This window comes from Fukomys damarensis, unplaced genomic scaffold, assembly GCF_012274545.1.
Source record: "Fukomys damarensis isolate Sample0158 unplaced genomic scaffold, DMR_v1.0_HiC HiC_scaffold_10, whole genome shotgun sequence".
Classification (NCBI taxonomy): Eukaryota; Metazoa; Chordata; class Mammalia; order Rodentia; family Bathyergidae; genus Fukomys; species Fukomys damarensis.
This window is the reverse complement of record NW_022900922.1, coordinates 33,166,284-33,186,995: the sequence shown is the minus strand read 5'-3', so window position 1 is coordinate 33,186,995 and position 20,712 is coordinate 33,166,284. Positions and strand designations below refer to the sequence as shown.

The 20,712-nt window shown below is 46.1% G+C and overlaps 1 long non-coding RNA gene across 3 annotated transcripts; it reads right to left on the bottom strand.

Annotated features, from left to right (window-relative positions):
• Nucleotides 1-10,456: 10,456 nt before the first annotated feature.
• Nucleotides 10,457-17,789, bottom strand: LOC104861396. Of its 3 annotated transcripts, XR_002025297.1 has the most exons (6): nucleotides 17,715-17,789; nucleotides 17,323-17,509; nucleotides 15,923-16,039; nucleotides 14,068-14,224; nucleotides 13,727-13,970; nucleotides 10,457-11,048 (listed from the first exon to the last, which is right to left on the bottom strand). It is a non-coding gene; the product is annotated as an uncharacterized LOC104861396 (long non-coding RNA). The 3 variants fall into 3 exon arrangements; XR_780019.1 differs by lacking the exon at nucleotides 15,923-16,039; XR_780021.1 differs by lacking the exons at nucleotides 10,457-11,048; nucleotides 15,923-16,039 and adding an exon at nucleotides 12,609-13,176.
• Between the last annotated feature and the right edge of the window lie 2,923 nt (nucleotides 17,790-20,712).

Here is a 20,712-nt window from a genome sequence, read left to right as displayed (position 1 = left end):
CTCTCTCTCTCTCTCTCTCTCTCTCTCTCTCTTTCTCGAAGTCTGGTCCCCAGAGCCGGTAAACAAACAGCTTGTCCTTGGAGTGAAGGATCCCGGTTTCTGAGCTGCTGGCCCAGAGAGAAAGCCAAAAGCCATCCTCCTGGCGGTGCACAGATAGGGGCATTCTGGGCTCTCTGAGTCGCCAGGTTATCGATGGGGACAGGTGTGCACAATTCAGTTAACCCACTTGGGCCTTATTTTCCCTTTTTGGGAGTCCTCTTGTTTGGGGAACAAACCTCGGCTCCTCCTGGCCAGGAAGCATCTCCGTCTGAAATTGCCGAGGTGGGTTGCTAAATTTAATTGCCAGTTTCCACACCATGTGACAGTGTGTGACCAGCCAGCTCACCCTGTGAGTTAGCCAGGGGTTTTAAATAAATGCTTTCGGATGGAAAGGATGATAGAGATTCCTATTATTCACCAGCAGGCCTGGGCTCTGAGCTGGTTCAAGTTTATGACAGTTCAGGTTTATGACACAGCAGCAGCGTTAATCTCACGAGCACTGTCACTACCTCCCACTGTAGCGCAGACAGCCCTAAGAGGCCTGTGGAAAGAGCTACCACCAGGCGCTTAGGAGACCTTTCCAGCCAGTCTGTCCCCGGTCTCTGCGACCTTGGGGCACAAATAGCTCTGTAGACCAGCCACAACTTCTTCTTTTGCTTTTTGTTTGCTCGTTTAAGGTTTGGTTTTTTGTTGTTGTTGTTGTTGTACTAGAGATTGAATCCAGGGCTTCTGCTCAGCCCTTTATTTTTCTATTGTTTTATTTTGAGACACACTCTTGCTAAATTGCTAAATTGCACAATTTTATCATAAACCTGTGATCCTCCTGCCTCGGCCTCCCAGAGTGCTGGGATTTTAGGTGTGCACCACCACACCCAGCTCTCAGCTTCTGCATCTGGGAAGAGGAATGGATAACAAGGGAGCAGGAGTAGCAGCTTCATGACACGGAACTTTCAGGAATCGTGTTAGAGATGTGCAAAGCCATTGTGAGTAAGGCTTCCACCAAACCAGGCCAGAGCCATTCAAAGAAGGCAGGGATTTTCTTACTCCTCTGATATAACCAGGGGCAATGAAATGATGCTGCTACTTGTGTTTTCCTTGATTATTTCCTCTCGAAGCCCTTCAGTCAGGGAATGTGGTCTGAGGACCAGCAGCATTAGACTCACCAGGGAATGGTGAGAAAGGCAGATGCTCAGGCCCGCAGCTAATTCTGCTAAACCAAAACGTGCTGGTTAGCACTGAGCTGCCTAGGTGACGGCCCCTCAGGATTGGATTTTGAGAAGCACAGGCCTAAGACAATGGGCATCAAAGTTTACTACATCCGAGTCCCCTGGAAAGCTCACTGAAACCTCTATAGGTCTGGCTTTGAGGTGCACACCTGGAATCCCAGCATGCTGCGAGGCAGGAAGATGGAAAGTTTGAAGCCAACCTAGGTTGCTTAGTGACTCAGCAAGATCCAGTCTCAAAAATAAAAAAAGCTCAGTGCTGAGGCCCTAAATTCAATCCCGGTGTCAAAAACAAACCAAGACAAAACAAGAATACCTTGGTGAGCCTCAGCCACAGAGTTCCGGGTTCAGTCAGTCTGGGCAGGGTCTGGGAGTCTGCACTCTGACAAGTCCCTTGGTGATGACAGTGACGGTAGCAGGGGTCGCACCCTGAGGACTACCAGCCAGGCTTTCCGGAGCCCGTCTGTGACACCTTTTGTGATACCTGTGTCACCGAGGGTCCACAATATCTCTTTGTTGTGTGTTGTGTGTGTGGCTTCCTCAGTCCTGCATTTTTCTCTTAATATCTTCCCCCTCCTCACTCCTTTCTTATTTTGTGGGGAATGGGAGGCCCGGAGATTGAACCCAGGCTCTCATACTAAGCACACAGAGTACATGCTGAACATGTGCTCTACCACAGATCATAATGTGCCCTAATTTCTTATTCGTTCATTACCCTTGCTCTCTCCCTGGATTTCAGCCTATGTTTTTGTTCATTTATTCAATTGGTTGGTTGATTGGTTTGTGGTACTGGGGATTGGACCTAGTGTCTTCCCACTGACCTATGTCCCCACCCCTTTTTTATTTGTATATATCTGAGGCAAGATCTCACTTGGTTTCTAGATTGCCCAGGCTGAACTTGGACTTGCAACCCCCCTGCCTCAGCCTCCAAGAGTGCTGGGATTATAAGTGTACACCACCACATCTAGCTTCTCTCCTTTAATTTCAGTATCTGTTTCCTTCTCTTTCACCTGGTTGCTCTGCACTAGACTTGGCAAAACAGCTCTGTTCTATGCAAATATGGAAGGACTTCATGGAAGCCCTAATTTTTCTCTCCCATGCACTTGCTCTAAAATTCTACTTGTTTTTCTCAGCTAGAATTAATGCTACTGGCACTGCTAAAAATCAGAAATCTTATGTTTTAGAGGGGAAATAAATAGTCTCTTGTATGTGAGTGAAACAGCAAAGAAGAAGAAGGAGGAAGAAGAGGAGGAGGAGGAGGAGGAGGAAAAGAGAAAAAAATTAATAGGAAAATAAAGAGATGATGCAGCTCCTAAATTCCATCCCCCCTGTGGCCTGTATATCTCTTGCTGCTTTGGTTAGAGGTGGAAAATAGCAAGTGTGTTGGTTTAAGTGATTTGGAGATGTGTGGAAGAGCTGAAATGAAGTCAAAGGTCGTTGCTCCCAGAAGATGATCCGTGATCCTCTTGTGTTTCTGCATCTTACAAGCAGAGGCACCAATGTTAACCCAGACCAGTGATGGCAAACCTTTTAAAACTTTCAGTGTCAACAAACATCCTGCTGTGGCACGAGTGCCGTATGTTCGCCGCCACTGCCCCAGACTCTGTTCAAGGGTGTTTGCAAAGAACAGCCTTGGAAGACAGTGTCTCTCCCTCTAAAACGAATGGCTGCTTTGTTTGCGGCCGGTGTATGAGGATAATGTCTTCCTCTGGAAAATGATTGACAGGTTTGCCCACAGCCAGGAATAAAAGTCTGGGGTTTCCTAACTGGAGGCCCCGCTCCTGTAACACACCCTCTGTGTGGAGAGGGGTTGCCTGGCCCTGTTTGCCCACCCTGGGGGCTGCTCTGCTGTATCAAGCTGTCTTTTCTCTTTAGCCAGCACAGTGAGATTGGGCAGGACAGGCCATTAAATATGCAGATTGAGCAAAATCTCAGGAACCTCACAGTTTTTGGGAGTTGCCAGAGGATCAAAGATTAAAACATACTCTCATGTTCCAGGCAGACTTAGCCCTGTGCTCCCAATACAAAAATCACCCAGTCAAGTTCTTCTCTGAAACCCAACAGTGCTTAAGTGGTTAAGGGAAGAAAAATCCCTTGTAAGGAGATTTTGTATCTTGTGTATAATTGCTGCTAGTCTAACATTCAAAGGGTTTCCACGTAGGTGAAATAAATTATTCTCTGGAACTCTAGAGAAATAAACCTAATGGCAGAAAAAAAGTTCGGTTCAATATATTAAGAAAAACAAAGGCCAGCATTTAGAGCTTCCCCAAAGATAATAAACGTTAAGGCCACAAACTCACTGTGGGCTGGGATGACCACGTATGGAACTTCTGTGTGGGGAAGCGGTAGGCCAAGGTGATCACAAAGAGCTCTTTGAAGATGCTGCTGGTGAAGATGTTGTTTGGAGGACAATTTAATCAGATTTTTCTCATATCAAGCTCTGGTGCGTCCAGCAGGGGCTCTCAGGTGGCTGCATTTGAGATGACAGCCATCGCTTTATTATCTAGGGCTGCCTCCTGCGGTAGTTTGGTCCCCCAGGGGTCAGCTGGGTGTCAGAGAATCAACCAAATTTGCCAAGAGCCTGACTTACAAACTATAGAGCCATGACCCTAATTTCAGGGCAGAAGACAAAGTTATCAAATGACTATAATTGTGTTGTCCAATATCCAAAGCACCTTGCCCCTCTGTAGGTGCTAGGAGTGCGCAAAACAAATGAATAATCAAGTGTTTGATTTGGAACACCACACATCAAAGGGAAGGGGGCTGAATGGCATGCAGCTGGATTCGTTTTATACGACATACTCATTTCAGGTTCATCAAGAGACTCAAAGGCATGGTACCAACATCTGCCTGGCTCTGGTAGCAGCCTTTTAGCTGCATCACAAGATGGCAAATGGCATCATGGCAGAAGCACACGCAAAAGAGAGAGATCACGTAGCAAGACAGGAAATGAGGGGAGGGGATGGGGGCCAGGTTTGCTCTCCTGAGAGCAGCTCGCTCTGGAGGAGCTGCGAACTATGGGCAGAGCCCCCGTGATCTCATTATTGTTCACTAAGCCCCGCCCTTTAAAGGCTCTGCCCCCAACATCTCCTTACTGGGGACCAAGCTTCAGGCACACGAACTTTTACAAAACACACTCAGACCATATCCCAACCATAGCCTTCCTTTCCAGATCTCGGAAGGCCCTTCTGTGCCCCTTCTCTTTGCAGTTTGTGACAGGTTTTCCCACTGTAACAAGTCCACACCTTATCTGTCTTGATCTCTGCTGTGGCTTAGATCTAAAATGGCCTCCAAAGCCTCATGTGTTGGGCAGGTGATTGGATAGTGGGTGTTCTATAGCTGACTTGCTGTAAGAGGTGGAGAGTGCCCAGAAGCAGCGGGTCACTGGGGTTGTGGCCTAGAAGGGTTTATCTCCCTTCCCAGCTCCTCCTTCTCTCTCTCTGCTTTTCCAGCTCTGTACCAAGAGCAGCTCTCCTCTGCCACACCCTGCTACCATGATGTCCTGCCTTGGAGCCAGCAACTGTAGACTGAAACCTCTGCTAAGCAGGAGCCAAAATAAGCCCCTCCTTTAAGTTGCAAGTGTTGAGTATTCTGCCCTAGCAATGAGCAACTAAGAAACCTTCTTTCTGGTTGGCTGATTTCTAAAGCTATCTAAGGAGCTTTACTTTCATTTCATCAGTCACAAAACTGAGTGGAGCATCTGCAGGCTTAGTTTCTTTCTTGGCTGTACTAGGTGGGTGTCTTTGAATAGGATTGTGTCTGCTCTGTGAGACCAGATTCCTCTGATGTAAAAGGTTACAACACCTCCTTACTTCCCGTTAAAGACCAAAGGTCAAGTGTACAAAAATGTCAGGACATCCAGAGTGAACCCAGTGTAAACTCTGGACTGCAGGCTATCATGAGGAGTCGGTGTGGTTTCATTGATGGTGACAAATGCACCACTCGGGTTGGGCAGTTGGTAATGGGAAGGGTTGGCTACATTGGGGATTAGGCCTGTGTGGAAACTCTCTGTACCATCCTCTTGATTTTTCTGTGAACCTAAGTTTTTTCTTTAAAAATAGTCCTTAATTACAAATACATAAATTGGAAAAAATAAATTATAAGATCTAAATGTCTGAAAATTATAATCATCATCAAACCATCGACAGTAACAGCACCTCTGCCATGTTGCAGTTGGCTTTTGTACACACAGCTCCCTGTATCATTGGCTTCCATGTCAGGGGCCACCACTTTCTTAAATCTGTAGTCTGGGTGTGGTTTCAGTGTGTGTGATTGAACCCTTGGTCTGCAACATGGTGCTGTCAGGAGGGGCTATAATCTTAGAGGTGGGGCCTCCTGGGAGATGCTCAGGTCCAGAGTTGTGTCCTTCAAGGGGACTGGAGGGCCCCCGACCTCTCTCTCTCTCTCTCTCTCTCCCCTTCTCTCGCTCTGGTCCCCTCTGCCTCTCCCTCTTCACCTGGTTTGAGGTGTAATTATTTTTTTTGCTGCAATACACACTCCTCCCACAGCCACCTGCCACCCACCATGGGCCCCTTTCCCTCACCAGAGCCTGTGCCATGTAGCTTGGACTTTGAACTTCCCAACACTCAGCTAAATAAACCTTCTTCATAAGTAGCCCAAGTCAAGCCAATTTTGTTGTTGCTGTTGTTGTTGTTTGGTTTGGTTTGGTACTGGGGATCGAACTCAGGTCCTTGTGCTTGCAAAGCAGGCAGCAGCACCACTGAGTTAAATCCCCAGCCCAAGTCCTTCTTTGTAGTAAGAACACAAAGCTGACCAATCCATCAGGTGTGTCAGTATAGGCCCTTAATCCCAGGACACTGGGAGGCTGAGGCTGGAGGATCACAAGTTTGACTCCAGCCTGGGCAATTTAGCAATTTACTGAGATCTTGTCTCAAAATAAACAATAAAAAGGACTGGGTATGTAGCTCAGTGTAAAGGCCCTGGATTCAATTCCCAGTACTGGAGGGGAAGAAAAGCCTAATACCTCCCACACTCTAGTTTCCTTTTGATCCCCATAGCCACCTACGAGCAGAGAAGTTTCCACGGGAGTTGTTATCAACAGACTTGTGCTGCACTGGGAGGGGGCAGGTGCAGAAGGTGGGGTTTCCATGAGCTTGTCCTGGGTTTTACACTGTGAATAGGCTGTTCCATCAAAGACAATGAGAAAGCAAAGGGCTGTGCCAGCAGCAAATCCACATGGTACTAGGGGAGGATGCTGTGATTCAGTGCCACAGACAAGGGCCTGGTGAGAATAGCACTTAGACCCAGGCAAGGACACTTCCCAAATACTCCAGGAAAGATGGTCCCCTCACTGTCTCAGCCTTTGGCATTTTTCATTTTTATGCCTGCGCCCTGGCTATCACAAGGCGACTCAGAAATGCCAGGTGGGCAGAGAGGGTTCTCGAAATTAGAAAGGTTTCCAGAGTTAGTTCATTCATGTGCAGTGCCAAAACCCAACACCAGTCTCACACATCATCTCCTTACTGTAGTGGAACCCAAGTGTGAAAAGTTCTGTGTTGGCAAAGGTTTGCATCAGCTGCTGCCATTAAACAACATGTAAGAACTTGTAGTTTAATTTTACCTTCATAATAGACGAGTGCTTTCTCAAATGCACCAGAAGCCTGGCTGTCACTAGGTCTACAGGTGTGCTCTGAAATCAGACATGACTGGGAGATTCCATTGTGCCAAAATGTGCAAGCCGTCCATTACTTTAATGTCCCCTGTGGACGTCATCACGAGTGGGAAGTGTCCCGACTGAGGCTGACAGGTTCTGCTCTGCATTTATAGAATCAGTGGGCGGGGGCTGTATCAGGAAAAGAGGGATAAACCCCTGAAGACCATTGTTTAAAAAGCTAGGGATCAATCGGATGTTGCATTAGCCTGTTTTCCATTGCCACAACAGAGTGCCTTAAGCCAGCTCACTTATAAACAAAAGGATCATATCTAGCTCACAGCTTGGGAGGCTGACTGTCCCAAATGGCACACGCTCTGGTGAGGGCCCCCCAGCTACACAACATCATGGCACCCGGCATCATAGCCGGCATGCACAAGACAGGGAGATCACAGAGGGAGACAGGAAGCCGGAGACCAGGGAGGGTCTTGCTCTTTCCTAACAATCCTCTCCCGGGAAGGAACCAGAGTCCCATGAGAACCTTCCCAGGGCAGCACCCCAGTGACCTAATGACATTGCCCTGGGCCCCACCTCTTAAAGGTTCCACATCACCTTTCAAATCACCCTCCCAGGGTCCACACTTTGACACATCAGCTATGCACCATATAAACCATATGCAAACTGTACCACACAGCATTAGCTCATTCATTGAACAAACCCCACTTACATGTGTAACAGGCACTGTGCTGGGTCCCAGGATAGACTGGGAGGTAACGGAGACACAGATCACTCTCAAAGGGCCCCTGGTCTAATTAATGCATAAATAGCAATGGCAGCCACAGAGCCACGAGGCAGAGAAGTGCATGCATGGCCTGGTGACCCTGCATATAATATCCTATGGTACCATATAGCATCTTTCAGGGGTCCCAGGACATGTGGACATCAGAGAATGGATTCACTGAGCAAGTCTTTCTTTCCAGAGTGAAAGCTGCTCAATCTCTTGGGGCAAAGCAATATGGCGTGCACAGTAAGGAGAGAATGGATTGCCTTGGTGAAGTTATGAAATGTGAGAAGAGTAAAAATTACATCTACATAAGGGGATGTATGAAGGTTTTTGTGGTACTAGGGGTTGAACTCAGGGCTGCTTTTTCACTGAGCTACATTCTCAGCCCTTTTCATTTATTATTTTGAGACAAGATCGTGAAGCTGCCCAAGGTGGCCTCAAACTTGAAACTTTGCTGCCTCAGCCATCTGAGTCACTGAGGTTACAGGAATATTTCTCCATATTTAGGATATTGAAGATATATCAGCATATCAAACACCACCCCCTGGGAATAAGAGTACCACACAAGGCAGGAACAGCCCCCCATCTTGTTTTTCTCCACTGATGTTGGAATAACTACTACCATTATGAGAGACGCTTCGCCTAGGTCTGTCCTTTTCGTTCTCTTCATTCACAAGCTCACCCTGATGTCTGGAGATTGATTTGGTAACTGAGGAGCACACACATGCAGGTACTCAAACTTTAAGTGAAGACGTCACCTCCAAAAACCACCTGAAGTCAGACTGCACTGATTGTTGAGTGCGTCTTTTATGTAAAGGACCCTGTTGGAGGCCCCCGGAATGTTCCAAATGGAGGGACAGTCACTTTGCAAGTGTTTCTTCTTTCCTCAAGCACTTCGTATCACCTGTGCATGGTTGCATGCTCACACATATACATATGTACAGGTTGCCTTGTTGCAAAATATTTCTATTTCTTCTTGAATTAATTTTTTTTTACTTAGGAGTGCACTCAATCTCCCTGTTTGTGTAGTATGATGACAATTTCCAATGCACATACAGCAGCAGTGAGCAGGTGTGCAGAATCACCACAATTACAAAATTTGTACTTTGTAGCTCATATGTGCTACAAATATAAAAATATAAATAAAAATATGTATTTTATTTTTACTGAAATAATGGAAGCACTGCATAAAATTAGCCAAACTACTTTTCTAATTTTCCTGTTTGATAGTCCCGGTTTGCAGGACTTAATGATTACAGTCCTCGTGGGGAGTCATATCTGTACATAACACATCTTTGTTCCTTTTACGTCCCCTTCCCCTCCTCTCCTTCTCTGTCCCTCCACTCCTTGGTCCCCTTCCCAGTTGCAAAAGATCTAACTTCCTACTTCCTATTATTTTTAATTTGTCTCTTTATTTACATTTTGAGTTCCTCAAATAAGAGAAATCATGTGGTAGTTAGTCTTCTGCGTCTGATTTATTTCATTCAACACAATAGTCTGAGGTGCATCCATTTTCCTACAAATGATGCAAGCTTATCCTTCTTTCTGCCAGAGTTCTACAGGCAGTGTTTTGACTTCACTTCTCCATGTGTGTGTCTTTCACCAATACTCCCTCCCTTACTGATGGGGAAGGAAGGAACTCTGGGTGTCCCTCTTTTCCTTTTCTCCGGTGCCATCGTTTCCAGTGTGTCCGGTTAAGGCAGGGAAGAACCATGCAGGAAAGAGAGCACGATGGGCTGCTTGATCACCTTCTTTTCTTCATCTGAAGCAGGTCCTCGTTCTACTGGAAAGCATGACCCCCGACTTTCTCCCTTACTTCCTTTCCCCTTCCCCACCAGCCATGAACTTTCCCTGTATACCGACTGCTCCAGAGTCTTGCTGTAGTTTCACACCTCGTGGGTCCTCAGGAATTCTGTGCTCCTGGCCTTTCCCAAACAGCACGTGATGAGGCCATGGGGAAGGGCAGACGTGCATTATGCATATATTTCCTCTGCCCCTGTGCATAGCACAAAAATGTTAAGAATATCAAGGTGGCAACAGCAAAACATCGCACCACAAACAGGTCTTTCTGGGCCATGACCCTGTGCAAAGCCACAGGTTGAATGCCCAGGAAACAGGCCCTGGCTATGGTGAAGGGTCACAACCTACAGGACATATTTTCAAGCAACAACTCATTTGGAAATGGCTAAAAGAGAAGCCTCTCAGCTTGAAGCCTGAAGTGGGGACTGTTCCTTGAACACCATCCTGAGCTCAAGAACACTGATCTTGCTGGGGAGACAGACAACTACAGACCTGTCGTGCCCCGCAGTCTGGCTGCTGCCATGCGGGAAAGAATAAGCAGCGTGGAAACACAAGGGAGGATTATTGGATTCTCACCAAGGAGACGAGTTCATGAGGTATGGGTCATAAGTGAACTGATCCTTAAAAGGTGAACGATAAAGAATGAAGAAAGGACGTGGTGCTAGCTTAGTCTCACCCCCAAACAGAGACAAAGGTTCTGCACACAGGTATAGTCATGCGCCACTCAACAATGGCAGCACATTCTGAGAAACGTGTCATTGTGAGATTTTTGTCACTGTGCAAATATAGAATGGACTTAAACCTGCATGGTTTAGGTCCTCACTCAATGGGCCATCTGGCAGTCAAGGGACACAGTAAACTTGAGATGCATCAGGCTGCTGCTAAGGTCACATGGAAAGTTGTTTTGCAGTTAACTTTTTCTTTATAAGTAGAAGGACTGCACTCTACAATAATGATAAGTGTTAAAAACATAAATTAGTAACATAGTTGCTTGTTGTCATCAAGTACTGTGTACTGCACATAACTGCATGTGCTATACTTTTAGGGGACTGGGAGTGCAGAAGTTGTGTTGAAATCAACCTCACCATGAACTCATGACAAATGCATGCACTATGACGTCACTAGACAACAGGAATTTTCAGCCTCATGATCTCATGAGGCCACCATTATCTATGCAGCCATCACTGAACAAAACATTGTTATATGGCACATGTGTTAGTTTATTTTGGGAAGTGATCCCACTGAACAAAACTGGAGAGGGAGGGCCAACCCAGAGAGGCCTGCAAGTTGATTGTGCGCTTAGGATAAAAGGGGCTTGGTCTCACTCTAAGGAGCCATCTAGAATTCACCTCCACTCCCAAGGGGAGTGATCTAACCAATGCTCCCAACCTGCACAGGTCCACAGCTGCCCCAGGCTGCTCGTGAACTCCTCAGCATCTCCAGTTCATACACGTCTGCACTGCCAAGCAGGCTCTCCCAGTCATCCGACATTGCACTGGTGGAGGAGCCTGGGGCACAGAAGAGACACTGGTGCCGCTGAAGGAGGTGTGTTCAGGCTACATCTGTGCAGTGCTGGTTGCCACAGCAACACCTGGAACAAAAAGGTGTGGTGTGAAAGAAGCCTCAGAGAGGCGAAACACAACATCTGGCCTGTGCTCCCCAGACTTGGGCATGAACCAGACCCATTGCTGCAGGGCAATAAGGCCGCCTTCTCAGAGCTCCTGGACCAGGAGATCTGGCATTGGAGCTGAGAATCGGCATTTCTGACATGTCCTCTGCACAGGCACTAAGGTTTCTAAGACATTTGGAACTCAAATATTACCCAAAGAGCCATTTAAAGGCTGGGTCACCAGCTAGTGGTGCTGTTGAGAGGTGCTGAAAATTTAAGGAGGTAAGACTTGTGGCAGGAGGTTAGGTCATCAGGGCATGACCTTGAAAGGGATCTTGGGGCTCCACCCCTTTCTCTCTTTTTGTGTCTCAGCTGCCATAAAGCAGGCAGTTTTGCTCCACCACTCTCTCCCCAGCATGATGTACTGTGATGTCACAAGCCCAAAGTGTCAGGGCCTGGTGACCAGGGAATGAAACCTCTGAAACCGTGAGCCAGATAAATATTCTGTCCTTTTAAGTTGGTTTATGAAATTTTGTCACAGTAATATAAATCCGGTTAACACAGTAGCCATCCATGTGTACAGATGATCAGTAAGGAGAAAGTGAAATTCCCTAAAAATAAAAAATATAAATGTATTTTTGGAAAGTATAAAACTGATTTTGAAATTGATTTCATCATAGCAAGACTAGAATCACCTTGCCATCATCTCTATTCTCTTGCTCAGTGGCTATTCTGTAAGGCAGGTAAGACAAGGATAGGCCAATTGGGGCTAGCATTTGTGATCTCTTGTTTTCAAGGCTGATTATTTTCTGGTTAAGTCTTATTTTCAAGGAAATGTATTTACATGTGCTGTAACCTCTGAAAATCTACTGAGGATTTCTCATTTAGTGACAATCTAATGAGACTTTCAATAACCAAAAGTGACGATGAGATTGATGTTGGTGATTCCGTGGGTGCCTTATCCCTATCTCAATCCAGATGTAGTCTCTGCCCTCCTCTGTCACGAAGAGGCTAAGCTCTCTGGGCTGGGTCAGCCAGGTTGGCCAACCAGAAATGCTATCAGAAAATCAAGAGGGAGGAATTCTCTTAGCTCTCTCTGTCCTCCCCAGATCCTGTTAGTGGCTATGTTCCCATGTGTTTACCTCCTACTGGAGGCCATTTCTTATCAGACTCTGACAGTCCTGTCCCCACTGTCTCATGGTTCTTTGGGCTTCAGGGTGGTGACAGCTTTTCTCTGTCCCTGGTTGCAGGTGCCTCAACTTCCCTGTTTGTTTCCCTTCATTCTACTCAAAGTACTTCATTAATATGTTTTTAGTTCAATCACTTCTTAAAGTGATCCTGACTAATCAAAATATCATAGGAAAAAGAAGAATTAAAGCCAGGTACATAAGTAGACAAGTATTTCTGAGTCTTTTGGTATGAAAAATAACCCAGATAACATTCAAGTTGATACTGAAGTTTTAAGGCACACATACAAGATCAAATGAAATGTAAAAGAAATCAATGGATGAGTAATATGTAAAAATAAATTGAAGCCTTGTGATGGTTGTGGTAATTTTAGGATATACCCAAAAACAAAGGTAACTTGAGAGAGATGGATTTTCTTCCAAAGCATAAGGAATTTGCTACCGGCAAGGGAGAGGCTCCGACAGTGCTAACTTGTGCTATGTAAAACTTTCCCCCATCTGCACATGCTCTGGGAACACGGAACCCTGGCAGAAGAAAAGAAAGGGTGATTGGAGCTATGAGCCTGAAACCTTCCAGATGCATCTTGGGAAACAAGAGATAAGATCAGATCAAAAATTAAATAATCAGAGAACACGCTGATAATGCAACATGTTGCAATCGGTTTAAAGTTCACATCTTGCCTGATTTATGCATCCATAATAAAATCAATCAGCCAGTGGCTATTGAATCACCTCTCTCTCTTCCATGACCTTCCCCCAGCTCCCAGCCTCAACCTAGAACTCTCCATCCAACCTCCCAGAGGACTCAGTGATGTCTCTGCGCCTGTCCTCAGGAACCCTGTGGAAGTCTGAGTGGCAAGGAGGAGCCTCTGTCCTGGTCTTCAGCGCAGATGGGTGGTTACTTCAGACTTTCCAAGGACCTTCTAAGTGAGACACTTAAATTAGACAGTGTGTTTTTTACAGCAAGGGAGGATTTTGTTTTAGCCTCACAGCTTTTCTAAAAGGACCTCTGTTCTGCTTTTACTCTGTTTACACTGTACCCTGTTGTTTTCCAGATTTCCAAGGTCAAGTCCAGTGCCCCTATTAAGGCTGAGTCCTTCAGAATTTCCAGAGCTCCTCTGCTAATCCAGTGTATGTGGTGCTTTTCTTCTAGCCAGCCGTGAATGTAGGGCACACAAAGGCTTTTGTTTCCTTGTGTGATAATGTGACAGGAGGGCCAAGTCTTTAATCTCCTTATCAATGCATCAATCCAGTTTATTGGTGACAGAGATTTCCCTTGGGTGAGAGGATGCATTATCATCTCAAAATAGTCCACACTTATTGAACACTACTTATCAGGAACTGGGTGATGCTTATCAATACTTAATCCTATAATGGTCCTGTGACATAACCCTGTGTGCTAGCCAGCTGTTTGTCACTATAACAAAATACCTGATGGGAGACACTTATGAAGAAACAAGTTTATCTACTCACATTTGGGAGGTGAATGGGTCTGGCGCCTGCATCAGTTCTGGTGAGGCAGATGGAGGATGGCCCTGGCTGAAGCCAAGGTCAGAGTGAGCTGAGATGCATCTCAGCAGAGACAGACTGAGGACCCACAATTCCTCTGAGGCCACGCCTACAATAACCTGAGGACCTCTCACTGAGCCCCACCTCATAAAGAGCCACACCATCTTCCAATATTGCCACCCTGGGAGCAATTTCCCTGCACATGAGCCTGTGGGAAAACACAAACACTTCAACATGGCACCCAAACTATAACACCTGTCTCTACAGATGAAGAACTTGAGTTCAAGAGGCATTAAAAGACTTACCTAAGATCAAAGAGCTAGTAGGTGGTAGAACTAGGATGTGAGTCCCTCTGGTTTATTCTTTAGTCTTAAATTCAGCAGTCTTGGCCAGTGACTCTTCCCATCTCAACCTCTGGTCACTGGCAATGTCTAGAGACATATCCGGTTGTATCTGAATATCCTGTAACAGATGAACAGCCCAGTGATAAAGACTCAGCCTCAAAGTCAATCGTGGCAATGCCAAGAGACCCTAGTCTAACCACATAGCAACCCTTATTTATTTGTTGTAGTTTCCCTATATTTGGTAGGTCTTTTTGTGTGTGTGTCTGTTTTTTTCAGTCATTTTTAAAATAGTGTTTCCTTCAGGTTCACCTTTGATATATTAGGGTAAGAAAACTGTGTTCCATATTATCACTACTGTCCAATATGACCATCTCTCTTCGCTTGCCTGACTTGCAATGAAGGGATAATTAACTGCTGAGCAGAGCATTCATTTTTGAGAACAGTGCATCCTGCTTGGCTATTGCCTGGTGAGCTAGTTGGTTCCAGAGCTGAGGCACCCAGGCAGCCTTGCAGACATGTATTTTTACAATTCTCTTATGATTTTCTCTGGCTTTTCTTGGACACTATCGAAACATCATACCAGTTCTACAGCAGCTTGAGAAAGCCCAGGAGCAGGGCTACGAGGTGTATTTTCAGTTGCCAACTTAGTCTGTTTTCTGTTGCTATAACAAAATAGCTGAGACCAGGTAAAGATTTGGTGTTCATTTTGCTTATGGTTCTGGAGGCTGAGAAACCCAACAGCATGGTACTGGCATCCTGTTGGCATCTGGAGAGGCACTTCCTGCTACAGCATAGCACAAAAGAGGACATCACAGGGCAAGCCAGAGAGAGCCATGAATGCCACCCTCGGGGAACCATCCTCACGACCTCCTCTGATGCTAGTCGCCTCCCACAGGCTCCACCTCCCAATGTCATTGCCGTAGAAACTGGAAATTAACACAAGAACTTTGTGGGGCACATTCAATCTGCAGCACATGCCTAGCGTCTCATTTATTTAGGGCAGTGCATTATATTTTAAGAGGCCCCACGGAAAGAATGAGAGCTAGAGACAAATTTTAAAACTTCTAGAAGTATAGAGTGGAGAGTTAGAGAATCACAACAGCAAATGAAGCTGTTAATTTAATGCAAGAGGAATCCTGCCAGGACAAAGAACTATGCGAACAGCTTTTATCTTCCACTGTGGCCTTAGACACTTGCTAAGCAGAAACAACGCAAACATGCTGACTGAGAGAAGCAGGATGAGCTGTCCCAGCCTCCCAAGGACAGGGCATTTGACCCGAGCAGCTCTCAGCCCAAAGCCAGGCATGAGTCTAGCTTTTGCAGCCCCCCTTGGACTGTTCCAGGCTTTCGTGGTCTCCAGTTTCTGGGGACAAGTGAGTTCCCTGGGGATCTTCATAGATCTGGAGTGAGGCCTCACTTTTAGTCCTCTGGACACCCATAAAGAAGGAACCCCCTAAAATGGGCTCCCCAGGCCCCATTTTCTTCCCTACTCCAATACCTTCTGCAATTTCCATGAAACTTGACAGGTCTTCTAAGACACAGAATCCATTCACATCTCATCCCTGCCCTGTGCTCTCAGGGTGAAGTTTAAACCCAAGCTCCAAGCAGCCTGGCACAAGCTCATCCAGGCAGCCTTCACCCCCGCCTTTCCCCACTCTGGCTTCTTGGCTACTGGCAACTTCTCCAACCACCAGGCAGCCTGAGTTCTTGCACTGCTTCTTGACCTTCACTGAGCCATCCACCTGTATTGTCCTCCCCACACACACACTGCCACCTGCTGCTTCCTCCTCCCCCCAGGCCACACCCTCCCTCTCACAGCCTTTCTTGCAGGGAGTTGCTTCCCATGGCAATCTCCAGATGCCTCCAACACAGCAGCTCTCCTTATCCATGGTTTCATTTTCTGCAGTTTCAGCTACCTGCAGTCAACACCAGTCTGAAAATATTAAGTGGAAAATTCCAGAAATAAACAGTTCATAAGTTTTTAAATTGCAAGTCATTCTGGGTATCATGACAGAATGTGTGCAGCATGTCCCTGCAGTCTATGCTACCTGCCTGGTACTATTGGTACTAAGTCACTACTTAGAGCCACCTCAGTTATCAGATCAACTGTGCCATATCTAAGGGCTTGCATTCGTATGATCCGGATTGCACTTACGAATGGCCCCAAAGCACAAGAGCAATGGCATATGATTCGGATAAGCCAAAGAGAGCTGTACAGTGCTTCCTTTAATTATCACCCCACGTCATCCCAAAGAAGGGTAAGTACAGTACAATAAGATCTTGTGAGAGAGCACGTTCACATGAGTTTATCTCAGTATATTGCCATAGTTGTCCTATGTTAGTAACTGCTAATTTCTTACTGCTCATAATTTATAAGCTAAAGTCTGTACAAGGTACACAGGTAAAGAAAAAACAATACATATGAGATGCAGTCCTACCTATGGTTTCAGAACCACTGTGCAGTGCACAAGTCTTCGTTTTGTCGCATTTTACTTAAGTATATTACCCTCCACTGCCCTGTGGATTGTCTAGGGGCAAGAACTACATCTTGTTTAGAAAACCCCGTGTCTACACCCAGCACCCAGCACCAGTTATGTATTACAAAATTTAGTGAAATAAATGGAGCAAATAAGTACCACATCAATCTTTTCCCAGCACATCCTTTTTTCTTTGATGGATTCCAAGGTCTTAAATCTTTAAATTTTAACTGATAGATATATATAGATATATATATATATATATATATCTATATATATCCCCTTCAGTATCGGGGAGTGAACTCAGGACCTTGCACTTGCCAGGCAGGTATGGCTCCATCCAAGGTCTAATCTTTAAATTTTAACTGATAGATATATATAGATATATATATATATATATATATCTATATATATCCCCTTCAGTATCGGGGAGTGAACTCAGGACCTTGCACTTGCCAGGCAGGTATGGCTCCACTGAGCTACATCCCTGGCCCTACATTTTTTCAGATGTAGCTTTCCTGGGATGCTTAATATGTTAGCCCTCTTTCTAAACACTTTAGTTGTTCCCTTTGTTCTGTTTTTGTTTGCTTCTTTTTTGGCATTGCTAGGTATCAGACAAGGGACTTTCACAGAGCTGCATTCCTAGCCCCTCCCCTGCCCTTTATGAGATAAGGTCATTCTAAGTTGTTAAATTGCCCAGACTGGGCTCAAGTTTACTAACCCATTGGTGCCGTCTTACCTGAATGGGCTACTAGAAGATGGGGCCTGGTCAGAGGAAGCAAGTCACTGGGGTCATGCTTTCAAAGGATGCAGGCCATCACAGGCCTTTCTTCTCTCTCTGGTTTGTTCCATCTCTCTGTTTCCTGGCTACCCCAAAGTGAGAAGCATTCCTCCACTGCTCTCTTCTACCAACCATGGACTGAAACCTTTGAAACCATGAGCCAAAATAAAAGATATGCATGTTAGGAATTTGGTCCCAGAGACAGAAGAATGACTAAAACACCATGCCAGGAACCAAACCCAGGCAATACAGTGTTAAACACAATGGTGAGTCTTTGGCGGGGCCCAATAATAAGGCTCAGTAATCACAGCCTTTCTCTGTTCTCCTTGCCCTTCTTCAGCCTTACCCACCTTATACAACAAACAGCTCTCTGGGAAGATTTTTCTTCACAGTGAACTCACACTGGAGCTGGACTCTGCCCTGCTGTTTCCTTCATGTGCTGCTCAAAGCCCTTCTCATGGGTCACTGGAATGTCAAGTGTGACTGCCTGGCCAATGATTCAACAGAGAGGGCACAGGGATAGAGGCAAGGAGCCCATGGACCTGTTCACATGGAAGCTGAAAGTGCACAGTTGTCCAAGGCTGTCCACCCAGACAAGGTCACCCTCCAGTCACTGAGTGCCATTTAACCTAACAAGATGCCGCCTTGGCTTCGCAAGGTGGACCTCCTGAGCACAGCCAGGAGGCGAATTCATAAGAGCTGATCCTTCACCAGGAGCCACCACCTCCACAAGGGCCCTACAAGGACTCCAGCAGCTTAGAGGCCAGCAAAGGGCTAAATTCCCAGCATGCTTTTAGACAGGGCACACCACCAGTGACGCAGCAAGGAGGAGAACGAGGTTCCCCACAGGGAAGCTGAGTGTGACTCAACTTCTCTCTCTCTCCAGCCCTGTCCCTTCCCCTTCCACTGGCCTGTATGTCTAACAAATATCTTTATCCTCAACTCCATCTTGGCATCTGAGAAGACCAGCCTGCCACAGAATACCTTGGCCTAGGATGTGTCCCTCTACAGCCCCCTCTGTCTTCTGTCCTTAGGAAGCTCTACACATTAGAATCCCTGAAATACACAAAACCACTGTCTGTGCCTGCAGAGCACCACACACTTTTGCACTTCCTCTCTTTGGCTTATGGGTAATTCCCTTGCATAAAATATTCTTTCCCTCATGTTCATCCTTCTAACCCTAGCTCTTGGCACACAGCAGGGCCACATATTAGTCCATTTTCTGTTGCTATAGCTGAATACCACAGACAGGGTAATTGATACCCTGGGTAATAGAAGATTATTTAGCACATAGTTCTGGATGCTGGGAAGTCCAAGAAAATGGTGCCACATCCATCCAGCCTGTTGCAAGGGCCTTTTCAGTGCATCACACATGGCGGGCATCACAGGGCAAGACAGAGAAAGAGTCTAAGTTGGGTCCCTCTTCCTCTCCTTCCAAAGCCACTCTTGGCATTATGGGGGGGTCATACCCTGGTCTAATCCCTTCCCAATTTTCTCCCCAAAGGCCCCATCTCCAAATACTATTAACATAGGAATTTGAGGATTAAGTTTCCTATATGCAGCACAGCATAATACATATCTATTCAACTACATACATTTAAACTCATGATAATGGCGATTTGTGTTCTTCCTGAATAACAACTGTTAAAGTCACCGGTTCCTTTAAACCTCTTCTGACCTCTCCTCCCAGGACAAGGGATCCACATGGCACAGATACGACCAACACAAGACAGAGAGCTCAACCTTGGATCTGAGCTCAAGATCACAACCCTGTCACGGAGTTTTACAAGCGGGTTGTCCCCACAGCCCCAGCACTGAGCTTGTTCTAGGTGGAGGTTGCAGAGTGCAAACCGCTACTCCGTGAGCTATGGCTCCCCGCTTTTCCCCTTCATGACAGAGACCCGGAGCCATCTCTCACTGTCCTCGCTTGGTGGTGTGCTACTATCACACATCTGGGCCGAGGAGGATGAATATATTCCTTGGTCCTTGACCAATGTCATCACCACCTGCCAGGTAATGAGAAGCAAATTCAGAAAGAATAAGAGCTACTGCTACTAGAATGTGAGTTTAGAGGAAGGAAGGGAAGGGGAGGTGACTGTGGACTAATGCGGCTTCTCTCCAAAATTCACGCACTGAAATTTCAAACCCCAATGTGATGTCATCTGGGAAGTGAGTAGGCCATGGGGATGGAGCCTTCATGAATGGGAAGAGTGCCCTTATGAAAGAGAGTGCTCCTTGTCCTCCGCCTGTGTGAGGTTGGAGTGAGAAACTGCTGTCGGTAAACCAGAAAATGAGTTGCCTATGTCTTGATCTTGTGCTTCCAGGCTCCAGAACTGTGAGCAATGACTTTCTGTATTAAAAAACAAACAAACGAGGGCCCGAGATTTAGCTCAGTGGTTCTGCTGCCTGCCTCGCAAAACACAAAGTCCTGAGCTCGATCTCCAGTACCAGATAAATAAATAAACAAACAAAAACCATCCAGCTTAAAGTGTTTTTGTTATAGCAGCCTGAATGGACTAACATAACTGAGAAACACCAAGTTGAAAAGGAGATGTAAAGGACATTTACAATTCAGTGTACGCATTTGGAGATCTTCGGCATTACGTTCATGTGATACACACATGCAACCATGATGGTGACAGTTCTTTCCATGAGCACTGACGCACTTGCTGTGTTTCAGGCATGTTCTAGGCACAGAGGACAAAGCAAGAGCTTACAGTGGAGGCCCCATCTTGATCCAGTGCAGTGTTCAATTAAACACCAATTCAACATTCAAAAATATATGTAGCTCTTTCCTGCTGTTTCTCATAAAAGCACCACGAGGGGCATTCACAGCATACACTACTTGCTATTTAAATCCTCCTTCCGCCTTCCCCATGAGCCATTCACACACAGCAACTGCTCTGAAATCTCTGTCCCCTCCACCAGCTCATCGCAGCCAGCACAATCCCCTCTGTAATGCAGAGCCAAGGGCTCAAATGACAGAGAGTTGAAAGATAAAAAGAAAGAATGAATGAGAGAGAGAAAGGAAGAAAGAGAGAGAGGGAGCAGGGAAGGAAGGGAGGGAAAAAAATCCTTACTTAAAGGTGGCTCCCGAACCAGGAAGGAAGCCATAAGTATCCAGGGTCCCAAAACAGGGAGCCCCACTGATTACCAGGCTTTTTAAAAAGTGAAAGGAAAAGAAAGAAAAGCAGTGGAGAGGAGAGAAGGAAAAAAGAAAAGGAAGGGAAGGGAAGGGAAGGGGGGAGGGGAGGGGAGGGGAGGAGAGACCACTGACTCTCGGTCTGACATCGCTGCAGCAAGAGCCTGTAGCGAACGCTGGCTCCAGCTGGTGTCTGTCAAGGGAGG